This window comes from Prionailurus bengalensis, chromosome A1 (assembly GCF_016509475.1).
Source record: "Prionailurus bengalensis isolate Pbe53 chromosome A1, Fcat_Pben_1.1_paternal_pri, whole genome shotgun sequence".
Lineage (NCBI taxonomy): Eukaryota > Metazoa > Chordata > Mammalia > Carnivora > Felidae > Prionailurus > Prionailurus bengalensis.
In genome coordinates, this window is record NC_057343.1 from 209,368,685 (window position 1) to 209,386,369 (window position 17,685).

Consider the following 17,685-nt stretch of genomic DNA (forward strand, 5'->3'; position numbering starts at 1 on the left):
AGAACTAACAGGTCACAATCTTAAAAGTGTGGTGGTTAAAAGAAAAGCTTAAGTTTTCTTAGATGTTTCAATGCTATATAAACTTAGTGAGGTTTCTACTTGAAGTCAAAAGTCTAAATTAGTTATCCACCTGACATTCAGGATGAAATTTCAACATTGATCTGTTTACAACTGAAATAGGCCAAATTATCCTAAATTTTTCACATACCTAAAATACCAAACATGCACAGATTCCTAAGGCAAAATATTAATGCTGTAGTTTTGATACTCTTAAACATTTCTATACTTGTTTTTACCTCTTTCTCAAATAAAAGGTATCAGGGGACAATTCAGATCATCCTGCCGTATTCTCGGAGTTTGGGGGGTTGCTTTCTCAGCTTGCTGGAGATTACACAGCAAGCAGAGATTTTGGTCTAGATACTGACTCAACCCTCACCTGTTGCCCCCATTGTCAAGAACGCTCCTTGCGGTGTCCCCAGGCATGGCTTTCCCTTTTATGTTGGACAATGAGTGATCCTGCTGTTCAAAGAAACTTTCAGCTTGCCTTCAATTTGATTGGTCATTTGATTGAATTTTACTTTTCTTTGGATCTTAAGATACGTAAAAGTATTTTATGTCAAACACAAAACAGCCTTGAATTGGGAGATTCCTGCGTTGTCTGATCACCCCTATTTTTAGAACCTCACAACTCCTAGGAGTATTAAGATGTCGATGCGTGTTCTACTGTGGGTAGTGAGTCACTTCCATCTGTGACATGTGGACAGGCCTACCTCTACTTCACGGTCACATTTTAAGGGGCACCTGGGTGATTCGGTTGGTTAAGTGTCCAACTTCAGGTCAGTCATGATCTCAGGGTTTGTGAGTTCAAGCCCCGCGTCAGGCTCTGTGCTGACAGCTCAGAGCCTGGAGCCTGCTTCCGATTCTGTGTCTCCCTCTCTCTCTGTTTCTCCCTCTCTCTCTGTCTCTGTCTCTGTCTCTCTCTCAAAAATAAACATTTAAAAAAAATGTTAAGTCACATTTTAAGATGAGGCCCTGGCCTTTGAGGAATGTGCGATTTGGCATTCTTTTCTCTTTCCAGAGCTCCTTAAAGAGGTACACTTCCTCAGATATACCTCTTGAAATCTCTCCTGCACCTGCCACAGGATGGCCAGTGTACCTGCAAGGGGTGTCACAGATATTGGAGGAATTGAATAGGAAATTATGGGAAACTGTGGACTTGAGTGGAAAGTTGAGGTAGAATTGATTCAGTAGAGACACAGACTGAAGGTTAATCTTTGAAGAAGTCGAGCAGCACAGAGGGTGTAAACTGACAGAAAGGTAAGATCTAAGGAGGCATCCTGTAGGTTGATGAGAATGAGAGAGTTCAGAGAAACATGATAATAAGAAATAAATGGAGCGGGCGCTGACCGTAGCCAGCCTCTCTCTTACATGTTGTGGATGTGTTGACTAACTCACTTCCTTCTCCCGGCATCCCTAGAGGGCAGATGCCATCATTATTGCCATTTTTCCAGAAGGAGGAAAGAGCTGTACCAAAGAGCTTAAGTCACGTATTCTCGGACTGTGTGTGGGATGATTGAAGATCTTTCAGCAGACACTTCGGTGTGACCTGTGAAGAAGCAGCGGTGTCTCCCGAGCCCCCCTTCCCAGTCTTGCTGGCTGGGCCTGCCGTCAGAGTTCGGTTCTGTCTGCTTGGAAGCTATCCTCTCATGCGAGGTGCTCATCGGAGTGCTTGAGGATGGAGCAGGGCCAGGCCAAGCTTGCGAAACAGATTTAAGGCGAGGGTTTTGTGCCTGCTTGGCGATAGTGCTGCTTGTTTAGCAGAATTTGATCTCAGACTTGCTGCCATGGTAACGGGCACCTGTCAGTGAGCTTGTCCAGGGCTGCTTTACCTCTGATCGCCAGAGATTGCTATTGTCTCCCAGAAGCCCTGACAATTGCCTAACTACCCCACAGCCCAGGGCAGCTTGAAACTGCCCCGGGTCACATGGCTGCTAGGTGGCAGTGCTCACATAAAAGATGTCAGCAAGGCACTCATCTTTCATTTTTTATTTACTTATTAAATAAAAGGTATTAGCATGGCACACTGCCACTCTGTCAGAGGAGGTGCACACAGGCCAGCAGGGTCCTGGCGAGGGGGCAGGGCTTTTGGGCAAAGGGCAGAACTGGAGACAGTAGTTGTTTTAAGAGGAGAGATTCCTTCGAGTCAGGAAAGGGGGTGATGGCGTGAAGGCCTAGAATTAGGCACCTCTAATTCTAGAGGTGGAGGGAGGAGAAGCTTCTGCCTGGTGGCTCGCGTTTCCTTGGTGAAGCGGAGATCCAGGACTCGGGTTGAAGTAAAGGGGGCGGGATTGGTAGAGGGCTTAAGTTCAGCGGCGACTGGACAAAGTGCCTTTTGTTTGCCCCGTTCACAGTCGTCTGGGAAGCAGGGCTATCCAGGACCAGGAGGGTAGAGCTTCTCTGAAGAGAAGCCTAGGAGGCTGAGCATAGATGGCCCTAGGGTCTAGGTAGAGCATTTGTCCCGACCCCTGGCACCTATTAAGATGTCCAGGTCATTCAATAGGAGGCCAAGGATCCCTGCCCGTCCTTCTCATGATCAGTGAGAAAAAGGACAAAGCACAGGCTGAGGGATCAAGTAGCCAGAGACACTTGCTCAGCAGGGCTCAGCGAGTCTGGAAGGGGAAGATGATGGGGCATTTTCCTGTTTCTTCCGAAAGTGCATGGGAGTTTTGGATGCGTGTCTTGAATTTTAAGACTCCCTGAGGTCAAAGAGGAGGACAGTCAGTTCTGGAGGAGATGAAATGGCTTTGCCTTTTGTTTCTCTGCAAGAGCTGATGAATAATTCAAGGCAATGGTGAGGAAGTGGGCTCTGTAGGACAGGCCAGCTTGGAGCAGGTTCATCCTGGTGGGTTGCCGTGGGACTGAGCTCTGTCTCCATCTTGTATGCTCCTCAGCCTCCCTGGCCCTGAGCCCACATGGCTCCCGTGGAGCCGTGCTCCTTTTCAGCCAAGGGGATGAATGTCTGCTACAAAAAGGCCCTGGAAGAACTTCAAAACTCAGGCAGAGACGAGCAGGCGTGAAGAGGCCAGCTGCCTTCCTCTCAGGCATTTGCTTTGTACTGCGAGGACCAATGAGGGGCACTGCTAAGGGACGGGGAGAGGTGAGAAAGTGGGTTGGCCGGCTGGGGAATCCCACAGGCCTGCTGGACCTTGCTGCTGCCTGCCCATGTGTGGCCACGGGCTTCTTTCTCTACTCAGCTGGAGACAGTCTGTCCCGGATGGACAAAATGCACCTTTTAAGTAGCCCTTCCCCCCAGGACTTACCTTTGATCTCAATTTGCTGGTTCCCGTTTAAAGGAGTAGATGTCAAGAGCCCTCCAATGCAGCAGATGCCCACCTCCAGCTGGAACTGAATTTACACACCAGTAAATCAGAGAGTTAATAATCAAACTGTCTGGATTTTGCCTTCAAATTCAGCCATCAGTGTATTCTTATTGTATCCTGTAACACCTAAAAATACCTTTGAGGCACTTTAAGTACACAAAACACCACACTGCTTGTCTTTGTAAGAGTGGCCGTGCAAAGGTCCTGGCACCAACGCCTGATTACCCAACACAAGAGCCGGCTGCCGCCTTCCTCACCGCATGGAAGACTTGAAGACTTGCCTAGGCAGCCACACGTGAAAGAAGAGAAAAGGGTGTCCGTGCAAAATAATGGCATTTCTGGGTATCATGTTTTCTTTATGTAGGTATTCAGCTCTATGAAAGTGTGTTTAGCGACTCAGTCATAAACGAATTTGAGAACTTTTGGCAGTCAAACCAAGGTCTTGTATGGGACAAGGGAATGGATGTTGATCTCAGGAAACCCCTCATCAGTCTTCAGCAATGTTCCCCAAAATACAGAGGAAGGGAACCCCTGTGTGGGTGCAAATTCTCCTCCAGGACTCAACCTCCTGACTTAGAGGCACTCCCTGCAGTCAGCGTGGTCTGACCCCTTTTTGGTCCCCCAGGAAAAATTAGACATCTTCATTCGAACAGAAGTCCTCACTGTTTTGTAAAGTAGTGCTCCCCTCTCCAAATAAAAACATGGACCTGAGAGTAAAGGAATGGTGTCATGGTACTCTGAGTGTGTGTGTATACTGGGACGTGGGGGAGGGGCCCTGGGGGAGTCACTATAAACACAGAGCCATGAGAATCTGCTCATTCATTTAGCAAGCACAGATCGAGTGCCCACAGAATAGCTTGATGTAGGAATTAGATGAATTGAGACAATAGTAGCAATGATAATAGAACACTTTCTATGACTAAACTCTATTCCAAGTGGCTATGATCTGAATATTTGTGCCCCCCCCATCAAATTCATGTATTGAAATCAAACCCCTAAGGTGCTGGTATTAAGAAGTGGGGCCATTGGGAAATGATTCAGTTGCTAGAGCAGAGCCCTTATAAATGGGATTAATGCCTATAAAAGATGCCAGAGAGTTCCCTTGTCCCTTCTGCCATGTAAGGGCACAGTGAGAAGACAGCCATCAGTGGGAAAGCTGACTCTCAGCAGACACAGAATCTGCCAGTGCCATAATCTTGGGCTTCCCAGCAGCCAGAACTGTGAGAAACCCATTTCTGTTGTCCTTAAGCCTCCCGGTTTGTGATATTTTTTATTATAGCAGGTGAAGAAAGTAAAGCACAAACCCTCCTATGTTTTGGGAAATGTGTAATTTGGTGAAGAGGAACACTGTATACCCAGTTACCAGAAAACACAGGAAGATATAATCAATATTATAAGGGGGGGGGGGGAAGAAACAAAGAAACTATGGAATTGCCCGGGAAGGAGATATAATTTCTGAACTTGGAGGCAGGAGGTGGGAAAGGCTTCCTGGAGAAGAGCATTCCTTCTCCTTTCTTGGTCCCATTTGTGAGCCAAAAGACAAGCTGTATTAAGTCTAATAAACCTAAGAATAGTTCTAGAGATTTAACTGCCCTGGTGTTTGGAATGAAATTAGATTAAACAAAGAACCAATGTTGGCATCTTCTGACTTGCCAGAAGTTCACGTCTACGGAGTCTTGTGAGGAGCCCACAGATGCTCCACTGCCTGCTGCTTCTGAGGCCACCTGCTCTTCTTTGAGTTTCAGCCTCCTTCGAGGTATAGAATCTCTCCGAAATAATCTCTTACTTGGGATTACTGATTTTATGTTTCATTTGAGTAGGAGTGTAGGAAAAAAAAGAGCTTTCTTATTTCTTTTCTCTGCAATAAACAATTTTCGACAATACTATTGGTTAAATAGTCATCTGTGATGTTACCTTTAGGATATAATCATCATTTATTATATTCCTTATTCCTTCTGTGGAAAAACCAACTCGTTTGTGATGAAAAGGAGCAAAAGAATATTATTGCATAAATATAGAAGTTATTTCAAAAAAAATTAACTATCTTTTTTTTGAGACATTGTTGGGGCAGAGAAGGCAAAGATGAGTTCTGGTCCTGAACATCGATCAGTTCAAAATATAAAAGGAGCAAAGCAAACACACACACACACACACACACACACACACACACACAATGAGGCAGCTGCTAAAGAGAAGCTGCAGAGAAGGAAATGCCCCTGGGTGGCGGGGGGGAACTTCACTGTTTCATTTCACTGCACACCTTCCTGTGCTGGTGCCCTGAACCCCTGGTAATCTGCATAAAAGAGACAGGGCAGTCATTTTGAGTTGTTTCTGTCCTATCCAGAGAATCTAGCCAGGTTAGGTAAAGTGACAGGCTAGGGCCAGGATTTTAGAACTTGTAAATATTCAGCTGCCTGTCTGTGAGCTGACCATGGTGCAGTTAGCCATAGGCCTTTGCAGATGAATTTCCCAAGGATTTTCAGATTAATGAGTCCAGAGAGCCTCCCGCAGGGGCAAGGAAGTCACATTATCAGATTACCAGAAAACAGGGGAATCTAAGGGTTTAAGTGAATGATGGGACACCAGGAGTGACTGTCAGACTGGTTTCTCATAAACACTTCTGTTTCCAGGATGTGCAGGGAAATGGGGTGGCTTCAAGCATGTGTGACTTCAGGGAAGAGGGAGGTGGTTTTCCAAGTGTACCTTTGATCCCTTGCCCCTGTGTTTGCACATACACCCATGAACGCTCTTCGAGCCTGCAAAAGCCACCCCTCTGCAGTGGACATCCATCATGACATCTAACTGCTCAGCACTTCCCCAAGACCCCGTGTGGGTTTGAAATTTTCCTGATTTCTGATTCCAGTTCCCCAGGAAGGAGCGAGAAATCGTTCCCCAAATTCCTTTGCAACTGGATAGAAGCATAGGCCTGGCCTCCTTAGATGCACGCATGCAAGACTTTGATTAGAAGGAGAGTTTGCAGAGTCCAGAGTGCTGAGTAGAAGACTTTCAGTTAGGGTGACAGAGAGACACGGCGTCTACGGAGGCAGAGGTGACGATGGTCCCAGGTACGGTTCCCAAGACTGTACCAGCAGTCTCTCCTGGAACAATTAGCCCGTGCAATAGCCAGTGTAGTGCAGTGACCACAGTTGGGGTAACCACAGTGAATTCTGTCTGCAACCAAGCATCTAACTCTCTTTGTACATATAGGGCGTACCAAGAACTCAGCAGAAAAGTGAATATTTTCATGTAATATTTTAGTCAACATTAAGATATTCCAGCCTTGCCAAAAATGTATGCATGTGTTTTATCCTTACTTCAAAGTCAAAGAAACAGAAAAGTCTAATGATCCACTCAAGTGATATAGCACACCCAGATTCAAGCTAGAACCCGGCTTTCTGACTCCTAGTGCTTTCCTTTCTCCACAAAGTCTTGCCTCAGCATGTAAAGAGACTTGGATCTCATTCCTGATTGAAATTCAACTAGAAATTCTCAAAAACACAACAACCCTTCCAAGGAGCTGTTGGCTTAGGGTGCTCACATGACAGTGAGCAGGGTTGGGACCAAGGTGAAGAAGTACAAAATTTAATGGGCACCAAAAAAGGCAGTGATCCAGGCAATATTTTCATGAAATATTTTAAAAATCGAACTGAATGAAAAAAGCCATGATGAGCCAAGATCAACATTTTAGATACAAACAGGATCAGGCTGCATGATTATTCGCTTTGTCCCAAGTTCCGATACAGTTCTGATCCTGTCTTTTGGGAACTTACACATGTTATTTTAAAATAAGTTAACGACCCAGATTAAGCCACCTAATTGCCTTCTCAGATGTTCCAAGTTTGAATCTTTCCCTTCCAGTGTGTGAACTTTCTCCAGCAGAATACATAGCAGCATCTCTCTGTGAGCATTCCTGAGCCCATACATTTGGATTAGATCAGAATATCTGCGTCCAGGCCTGTCTGGATCTTGCAGAAATATTAGCTCTGGCTGAATCTCCAAAATAACAGAGTAAAGAGACAGAACGAAACCAAAGGAGACATAAGATTAAATTGTAATGAATATCTGGGCTGTTGGCTGTCCAGCACCTATACATAGATGCCTGGATAAGTCGTAACAATGATAATGGCGATTAACATTTATTTGCCACTGTTCCAGAAACTGTGTAAGACACTTTAAACAGCTGATGGTTCTTGTCACAATCTGTGTAAGGTAGAAGGAGCTCATGGGGAAAGTGAGGTTGAAATCCCTAGTTGACAAGTTCCAGAGCCACAATTCAAGCCCAGGTCTCACAAACTCTCAGGTTCAAGGCTTCCTGCTACAATCTGTTTCCTTTCAAGAAAGTGGACTTGTTACCTTCAAGAAATCAAGGAGGCTGAGGACTATGGAGCACCCAGACGGGACTTGCCCAGCAAGCCAATGGATGTCATTCTACTGATGGCCTCGAGAAAGCCTCACCTTCTCTTTGATGGGTGGGTTGCACTCTCTGTCCAGTGACCAGGCACCACTGAATTATCCCTGCCATGCTGCAAAATCTTTCTTGTCCCAAAGGATAGCCTTACAGATGTGTATGCTCATTACATTATGCTGGAAGTTCTAATACAACAAGAACATCTTCAGAAGGCATCCTAACACAGATGGGGAAACTGAGGCTCGGGTAAGTAAAGCAATTGCAATACTGAAAACTGGGGCTAGAATCCAGTTCTCCTGACCCCCGGGTAGGTAGTAGTCCTTCACTGCACCATATAGCCACTCAGAGTAAGTCTGCACCCTATGTGTCCAAAAGACAATGCTTCATCACTGAGGCTTGAGACCCTCCTTCAAAGAGTTTGTAGGCCAGAGTTCAAACACTGGCATCTTATGGGCCAAATCTAGTTTGCAGGTGTGCTTTTTTTCTGAGTTTGAAAAATGTTTTTTTAAACATTTGGACTAGCTGATACCCTTTTAAAAATCAAGGGTTTTCAGATACAAATCCAGATATCTGGCTTCTTTTGAAAAATTCCAAGATCAGGACACATTGGAACCATTTTCAAAGATGACAACTATTGGCCAGGACTGGTGGCATGTTGGAGCCCACTCAGACTGACTCATAAGAACCAAATACAAAGTGTTCAGGAATGTTGAAAGCCCATTGTTAAACACTTGATAGCCTGAAACCAGCCATAGTGGGATGATTTACTCAACAGATATTGGCCAAACTACAAATTAGTGCTTTTATTTCCCCTGTCTTGACCTGCCTTCCTCCTGCCCTCCCTCTCTTCCTTCCTTCCTTTCTTTTTTCTTTCCTTCCTTCATTCTCCCCTCCTCCCTCCATCTTTCCTTCTTTCTGTCTCTGGCTCTGTCTTTCTCTCCCCTCGCTCACATGCTCACTTGCTTACTTAACTGTTTTTCTCCTTTACTTGGAGTCCCAGTTTATCACCATAACGCTGGCTGGAACTTAAAGGGGATTCATGTTGTTTAGAAAAGCACAGTCCTGCTGGGCCATCTTCACTTGCTTATGTTATGCCCTGGCTAGGGAAGGCACTGGAATTTTCATCTCCTGTAATAGACTATGGATATAAATGGTGATCTTCCTAAAGCAAGCTTGTGCATTGTTGAGTCAGGGAAAAGAAGTCAGTCACCACAATCTGGACTTTAAGCTCTTTTAAAACATTTCTTATTCAAGTATAACACAGATGTGCAAAACCTAAAAGCCCAGCTCAAGGAACTATCATAAAGTGAGCTTCATTCAATAATATTCAAGAAAGAAAATATTGACAGTATAAGCAGAACTTCCTCCTTTTCCCCCTTACTGCTCCCTTCCTCCTTCCTAAAGGCAACCATTCTCCTGACTGCTGACACTATAATTTAGTTTTTCCTACTTTTGGACTTGATGTAAATCGGATCTAGAGTGTATATATATTCTTTACCTCTGGGTTCTTTGATTCAACCTTCTATTTGTGAGTTCCAGTCATTTTTTGGAATGGATGAATGCCACGGTTCTTTCTATGAATATTCCACAATTCATTCATTCATTTTACTACTGGGTGGTTTCCAAATTGAGCTATCTTAGCCCAGGTTCCCCCAAAAGGAGAGCCTGAGATAAAGGTTTACCTGTGAAAACTTCATTTGAGAATGGTTTTCCTGAGAATTGGTATGCAGGCCAGGTAGAGTGAAATGGAAGAAGGGAGGCCCCCTCTGGATGTGTTTCTAGGTTAACCACTACCATGGTCGGCTGGTGCTCAATCCTATCAGGGTCTTCTGAGGGACTGTATGCAACGCATTTCAGAACCGCTCACCAGGGAGAACAGCAGTGGAAACATTTGTTCATTGCCCATTGGCTCCTGCCCCCCGTTGGTCAAGGATGATCCCATCAGTATAACTTCTCTTCTTCCAGGTTATGCACGCGTGAGAGTTTCGAGGGAATCCCAAGGCAGAGAGGCTGTGTTGCAGGAAGTCAAATGTATGTGGTGCAGGTCCTAGACACGGCATTACTGACTTCACCCACAAGAAGCCAAAGTCTGCGTGAAACCACCTGTGTCAGCAAAGGTAAGGTCAAGTGGATTTTGAGGTTGTGCAAAAGAGATGCTCGTGTATTGGCTTTTTTGAATCTGTGAGCATTTTTACACATGTGGCTTGGTGCACATGTGTACATATTTCTGTTCGTCTATTCGTAGGAGTGGAATTGTTGGAACAGAAGATATTTACATATTTAAGCTTAGGAGATATTGCCAAACAGGCTTCTAAAGTGCTCATATTTATTTCCATTCCCACCAGCCACGTATGAGAGTTGAAGTTGCTCCAACATTTTGTGTTGTCGTATCTCTTTTTAAAATATCATTTAAATGTATATGTGTATATATATATCTCACTTTCTAATGGCTAAAGATTATTGCCAGAATGTGTTTCCTTCTCTGCTTGGTTCACTTAGCACCACATTTCACTCTGGTCACTGGAGTGCTGTTGTATCCTGGGCTGCAGATGTGCTCATGTATTCTGGGCTATTGTGGTGAGATCAACAACTTTGCACTTGACCTCAGTGGCAATCCAAAGAAAACAAAGGGAAAGGAACAAGACATTTAACATCCCCAAAAGAAGTCACTATAATTGATTATATTTCATTTATCAGGAAACCATTCCAAGTCTTTGACTAATTTGAGACTCCCCGTTGTGATAGAGAATCTCTTCCTTTATGAGATGGTATAATCCTTGCCAGCAGTATCCAGGGGCCTTCTCTGCTCAGAGTCTTCTCTGCTCTAGGCTGTCTGTAACGTGTACTCTTTAACAGAGAAACAGGAAGGAAGGAGAGACCACCTTTCAAGGTCTGGCCCCAGACTCCCTTTCTCCTTAGTTCCCACCCAAGGTGGACCACCTCTGACTCCTCTGTAATGCAACGAAACAGTCAATGCTCTCATTCTGAAGTGCTCCCTTCACTTCCACTGACCATAATAAAATTTTGGCCTAAGCTTCAGAGGAACACCTCCTAGGAGATGCACCAAGTCTTGGAAAACCATGCTCAAGTATCTCTAGCTTCTAAGCAACACTTCCAAAGATAGGGAATTGGGTTACCTGAATTATAAGTGGGAAGCGTTCCTACTTAAGAAGCCTCCAGAAGCTCCCCGAGTTCTTTCTCCTCTGTGGCCTGCTGTGGCCATTCCACTTCCTGACCACTAAGAGCATAGGCTCTTCAGTCCTGCCTCCATCCTTTGTGCTGGCCCAGTCCACCCGGCCTCTGACACGGGCCATTCCTGGGCACACTGCTGGCCCACCCTGCTATGCCAGGCCATGGAGATGTGTCTACAGCGGGGTGACCTGGGGAACCTGGTGGGTCCTCTTCCCTAGAAAGGTGCTTCACCCACTCAGGGCACAGGGCTCTTTCTTTACTGTGGCAAGGGGAGGTCAAACTGAGCCCAACTTTTGCACCGTTAAGCATCCAGGAGGTATCCTCAGGTATCTCAACACTCTGTCATCTGAGGAAGAAAGCACAAGCTTATGGCAATTTTCTTTTGTGCCTCTTCTCTCTGGAGCAGGGCGAAGCTGGCTTGCTCTTGAGTACTTCTACGTTTCATGACTCTAAACATGCTGACTCCCCATACCTGTCAGAAGCGGGTAGTGATAAGGGTGAATGGGGAACGAGGCTTAAGAGCTTTATCCTAAAACCGCCCTGCGGTAAGAACAGCCATATCCATTGTTGGACTCACTGTGTGTGCTTACCGGCACGTTCCATACCTCTATCTCATTTAATTCTTGCAGCTCTTTGAGGCAGCTCCTAGGATGAACCCAACTTAAAGCTTGGGGAACTGCCTTTACATAGCCATTTAGGAAGGGGTCACAGTGGGATTCAAACCCCGGTAGGGGCCTCCACAGTCCACACCCTCAGTGACTATGTTGTACTTTTTCTTGCTCAGTCACCCAAACAGGGACTCTCAACTCCTGGCTACTTGCCTTCATCACCTTTCTTTATGGTCCCTGCTCCCAGGATTGTCCTGAAAATGACTCCAGGGACTTTGTTTGGGACATATCCCCACCCCTTGTCTTCTCCCCAAGGCCCCCCGAACCTCTTGAGATTGGAGTCGTGTTTTGAGCTGTGCATTGGTGGAGACCATGGTCTACATGGGTAGACCTAGACTCTCAGCTTTAAGCCCAGTTCTGCCACTTAGCAGAAGTGAAAACTTAGCATGTCATTAGACTCCCCAAGGCTTGTCTTCTGCGTTTGTACCACAGGATAATAGCAGTGACTGCCTAATAGTGCTTTTCATAGGATTAGAGAGGCTGATGCATGTCAACACTTAGCACAGTATTGGGTGTCCTGAAGGGTGCAGGGAATACCCACTTTTCTACTAACAGAATTCCTGTTCAGTTTTTGAAAGCTTGAGGTTAGAAAGTGCAAAAATAGATTCCCTTTTGATTCCTAATTTCTCCAAGTTTTGTTTCGCTTATCCACATTTTAACACCACTGCTCCCTGAAGCCACTTCACGTGGTTTTTGAGCACTCCCTGCTTTTCTATCATGCTTCTTTTGACACACAAGGACTCAGCTCTTCTGTCTGTTTGGAGAGGAGACAGCTCTTCCCAGCGGCCCTTGGTCAAAGCCTGTGCCATTGGTATAGGCCTAGGGGATTCACAGTGCCTCCACTTAAATTCAGCAACTCAGAGGCTCGGTCCACATGCAGGGTGTGGAACCTTTGTGAAGTCCTGAGTAACAGCAGATTATCACCTTACATCAGAGTTTTGGTTGTCCCCCCGCCCCCCCCTTCTAGACTTCAGAACTGGGTTTGACTAACAGCCTGAACCAGTGCACCTATCAGAAGTATAGTGAGAGCCCCAAGGTCAAGCCTCATATATATAGCATTAACTTTTCTAATGGTCACCCATTTGAACAGGGAAAAAAGAAAGAGGTGAATTAATTTTAACAATATATTTTATTAAGCCCAATATCCAAAATATTATCAGAATAACATATATTTAATATAAAAAAATTACTCACTAGGGGCGCCTGGGTGGCTTGGTCAGTTAAGTGTCCAACTCTTGGTTTAGGCTCAGCTCATGACCTCGTGGTTTTGTGGGTTCGAGCCCTCTGTCAGGCTCTATGCTGGCAGCACAGAGCCTGCGTGGGATTGATTCTCTGTCTCCCTCTCTCTCTGCCCCTTCCCACTTGCACTGTCTCTGTCCCTTCAAAAATAAAATAAGCTTTATTAAAAAAATTATTCATGCGATAACATGTTTTTTAATTTGTACTAAATTTTAAAATCTCTGGGGCGCCTGGGTGGCTCAGTTGGTTGGGCGTCTGACTTCGACTCGGGTCACGATCTCACGGTTTGTGAGTTTGAGACCCTGTTGGACTCTGTGCTGACAGCACAGAGCCTGGAGCCTGCTTTGGAATCTGTGACTCCCTGTCTCTCTCTTTTCCCCTTGCCCACTCACTGTCTGTCTCTCAAAAAATAAACAAATGTTAAAAAAATTTGAAAAAATAATAAATTTAATGCGTAGTTTACTCTTACAACACATCTTAATTTGCACTGGCCCATTTCGAGTGCTCAGCAGCTATACGTGCCACTGGCTGCCATTAGTGCAGCTCTGAGCCATCAGTCCCCATGGTCCCAGCCTCCTTAGACATTTCCTATGGGAGGTCTACCCATGAGGGTTGGCTTCTTATCCCAGAAGTGCTATACAGCTCATGTCCAAGGTTCACTTTCTTGTCTCTGATAAGTACATACAATGGTGCTTGAAGTAAATCTCACACTTATGCTAGTGCAGTGGTTCTTAATCAGGAAGCATATCAGAATTGCACATCTGAGATTCCTTAAAGTGCTTTTATGCTCCAGGAGTCTAGCATAAATTAAAATCACCGAACCAGAGGCGTGTGTATTTTGATTCTGACACTGTCTCCGCAGCCAGACCCTGCCACCACCTTCCCAGGTGAGAATCGCCATCTTGGTGGCTTTTCAGACAGATGGCACCCAGATGAGTAGTTCTGAAATGAAAGTTTCGAAAATCAAGGTAACCGAACTTCTAGCAGGGCCCGTTCTATCTGCTCCTTGATTCCCTGGCCTTTCAAAACAAGGTTTCTGTCCAGTTAACACATAAAGGCTCCGACTTGACTTTCTTTTCCTTGGTGGTCATCACGATCTTCCCCAGCATCTGTCCCTTTGCCTCCTGTATTTCAGGCATATGAGACATTGCAATAGCTGAGTACATATAGCACATCAAAGGTTGGAGTCCAAATTGAATCGAGGTCTTCCATATCTTATCAATTTACTCAATAACATTGTCTTTCTCTGTAGAGGTTACTCTTTTATGCACATAAATGAGAATTAGAACATCTCTGTCCTGTTCCTCTCGTGGTATAGCTGTGCGATGATGCATGCTGCCGTCCATTTCCCTGGAACATTTGCCATAAATTTGCTTTTAAAAGACATTCTCTTACAATACTGTCGGTGGCCCTTGCATTAAAAATGAGAAAAATATGGAAACATGCATTAAAATATTCGGAAATAAATGGCTTCTTTATTACATAAAAGCTCTCATGTGTCTCAAAGGTACTGAGAATAGAATAATTTATCGTAAATGAGATTATTATTGCCGGGAAAAGGTCTATTTTAATGCCAGTTTTCTTGGGGATTAAACCAAACCCTAACGGTCCACTGGGGGTGTTCATAAATGTGTAAGTCAAATGCTTAAAAGCCTTAAGTGGAAAATACATGCTGATGTAGCATCTTTGGGAAGACAGAACACATTCTGTTTGTTCTTATCTCTGGGGGAGGGGGTTCAGCTCCAGTGTCCAGAAACAAAGTGAAGATAATGCCTCCTCTGAAACCCAGATGAAAATCCGCTGCGCTTTGGGGTTTGAATTGCAACGTCAGAGCCTCAGACTCTCAGCCCAAGGGTCTCCAGCAGCCGGGTGGTATCCAGTATCAGGGACACACTCTGCAAAACCAAATATTGTCCTGAGAAAATGTTATCCTGTTGTCCTCTCGGGCACATGTTTCGTAAGAAGATAAATGGGGACTCAAAAGGAAAACTGCAAATCTGGAGTTTTAGAAAAAGAGTGAATTATATTTTCTGATATAGCCAGAAAATAGGGTGTTCTGGTTAACATGCGTGATGAATATGTGGTCGACTTTTGGAGACTCAGAACGTGATCGAACGCATTTCTCCTGAAAACCGTATTGAATTAATAATATGTATTTTAACTTATATTATTTATATTGATTAATATTAATTTGATCTTTATGTGTTAAATCAAGGTCATCTTTATAAATATTAATTATCATTGTACAGTAACCGAGCAGAGAACTAGTGATCAGAATGCCACTTAAATCACCTTCTGTGAGACAGTTTTAATGGTCTTGGAGGGGAGAAAACCAACCTTATGCACTAAGCCAGGGTGTCTGATGACTTATGCAAGGGAAGAGAAGAGTAACGGGCATTCATTTTGCTGCCATTCTAACTTCCATGGAGACTGGCATGCTGGTGATTGTATTTTATACTCCCTATACCATAAAGGCTTTATTACATAACCCAGCATTGTAATAACAAATGAAAGGAACCCTGTAGGTCACTCTCCTAACTTTCTCATTGTCATTTGCTAAAAGCACCCTTTATCCCATGTCCTTTTGCAACTTCGTTTCTAGTCAGTACGTTGCCTCCCCTCTGGAAAGATCCCGTGGAGCTGGGCACTAACATTGTCATGACTGTCTTGTTTGGAGGGATGAGAGGGAGGGTGTGGGCAGCCAGGGTCCTGGACCGGAAGAGAGGAGTTGGCAAGGAGGAGGTTTGGCTTAAGGACAGGCCCCCCAGGACAGATGCCTTGGCAGTCTATTTAAGTCCTTGGATGTCTGCACTGGGGATGTAACAAGAGCCAATATTTATTAAGCATTTTGTGTGTGCCAGGACCTGAGTATTATCTCCTTTAATCCTAACGCAACTCCGTGAAGTAGGCACTATGTCTCTGTTTTAAAGATGAGGATTAAGGCTCAAGAACATTAGGTAAATCCCGAGTCCACTCGTCAACTTCGTGGCCGATCCACGTCGTGCGTCCTCTCAGAGCTTGAGCCCAGACCTCTCTGCCCCCTGCTCACTCTTACACATGGCTTCCTTCTTTATCTTTATCTTTTCTGTCTCTCTCCTTTTTAAGGTAATGAAGACTTCAGAGAATGTGTTAATATTATCTCTATTCTTTTCAGACTTAAAGAGCAACATGGCAGTTTTGGGACTAAGATTCACGGGACCCAAATTCATGCCTTTGTATAGCCATCAAGTCACCATGTCATAGTGACACCAGACCATTGGGCCTCAGTTTGCCCATCTGTAAAATGAGGGAGTTGGACTAGATGGCAACCCGGATGATTTGGTCTCTGACATTAGGTGACTCCCCAGGGTCTAAGAGGGGCTGTTGGGCATGACTGACGTGGGCGATCCTCACCTGAGCTCCAAGTGCCAGGAGGACAGGCCTGTGATTGCAGCAACTAGACCTCCCAGCCCCAGATCCAAATACCCGCCACCCAAATCATTGGGTGACGATAAGTTGCAATAGCAATATGAAACCTGTAGCAGAAATTCAATGATATGGAAAATATGGTGGGTAAACCCACGCCTACCTGTTTGTGGAGGGTGAGGCACATCAGGAACGTCTTTATTTCCAACCTTGCCTTCAACACGCAGACCCTGAACCACTGACCTGCCCCAAGCTCCTGCAGCAAAATAAAGCTGAGAGCAGGGTTTCTGTTCTAAGAACATGCCCGGGACTCTGGCCTGGAGAGCTGACTTGCATATTTTCCACATGCATTCGCTGATTGCCTTTTGTTAAGTGGTTCCAAGTCCAGTTTGTAAAATGAGAGACCGCATCAAACCGGTGCGGATAGGGTAACTGCATTCCCATCCAGAGCAAAGGCGGTCACTCATAGGAAGCGTGTTTTTAAACCAGTGCATGCAAACCCTTCCCAGGTTAGGAGAGAGAAAGCATAATTAGGCCAATTTGCCATGGTGAGAAGCTTGCCTTTCCTTGCCTTTAATGGGGGCAGCATACTTTGGAGATGAGAAGTGCCAAATGGTATGTAATTTTTAAAATCTTGTCCGTGTTTAATAGTTAATGCTAGTTTTCCTTCCATTCTTCCCCACACCCTCACTATCTTCCCCACTCAAGTATGAATCTTTGACATCCTCTCAGGAATTAGGATATCTTCAGCTGTTTACACAACTGGACATTAAGTCTAGTTAAGAAGACATTTGGGGGAAAAAATTACCTAAGAAAACAGAAATGTTGTTTGCCTTAGGGTTATATTTTGAGGCTCCATGGTATTCTCTGAAGGTCTTTGGTAAAAGCTTTTTGGTGGACGGAATGGATGGGGTGGAGAGGGTTGACAATTATTTGCAAAGTAGGAATAAGTGAAAGCATGTGGTAAATGACACCTGGCCTCCTGGCCTCCTTGTGCTGGAAGGCATCTGCTGTGCTTGTGAGATAAGATAAAACTCCAATGCAAATACTAATTTAGTTTCTCCTCTTTTGTGCTGGCCTGCCTTGTTGTGTTATCTCATTTTTGTAGGCTGGACCCTGGTACCCTTTGAGATTTTCTAGGCGGGTAATTGTTGTATTTTTGTGCATGGTGGGTCTTGTGCATGGAATGGAGATCACCTGACCCTCTCTCTGCCTCTCCTCTTCCCTTCTCTATGCCCTACCTGCCTGACTTGGAGGCAAAATAAGCCGTCACTTCAAGAAAGCCATTATTCAAAGTGGATCGAATGACCAGCCACCACAGAGAGAGCTGGCATCAGCCTTGTATTGCTAATCATTGCTAATCATGAAAAAGCAGATGGGGACTGTGCAGGGG

General features: G+C 44.9%; 2 long non-coding RNA genes across 2 annotated transcripts in view; one reads left to right on the forward strand and one right to left on the reverse strand.

Annotated features, from left to right (window-relative positions):
- Nucleotides 1–12,781, forward strand: part of LOC122494441 — a 32,547-nt gene extending 19,766 nt beyond the window's left edge. Inside the window, exon 4 of the long non-coding RNA XR_006300170.1 lies at nt 9,754–12,781. This is a non-coding gene — a long non-coding RNA (uncharacterized LOC122494441). The remainder of the gene's footprint in view (nt 1–9,753) is intronic.
- Nucleotides 12,782–14,340: 1,559 nt separating this feature from the next.
- On the reverse strand, nt 14,341–17,249 carry LOC122494445. The gene is made up of 2 exons (XR_006300171.1): nt 16,456–17,249; nt 14,341–14,782 (listed from the first exon to the last, which is right to left on the reverse strand). It is a non-coding gene; the product is annotated as an uncharacterized LOC122494445 (long non-coding RNA).
- Nucleotides 17,250–17,685: the final 436 nt, after the last annotated feature.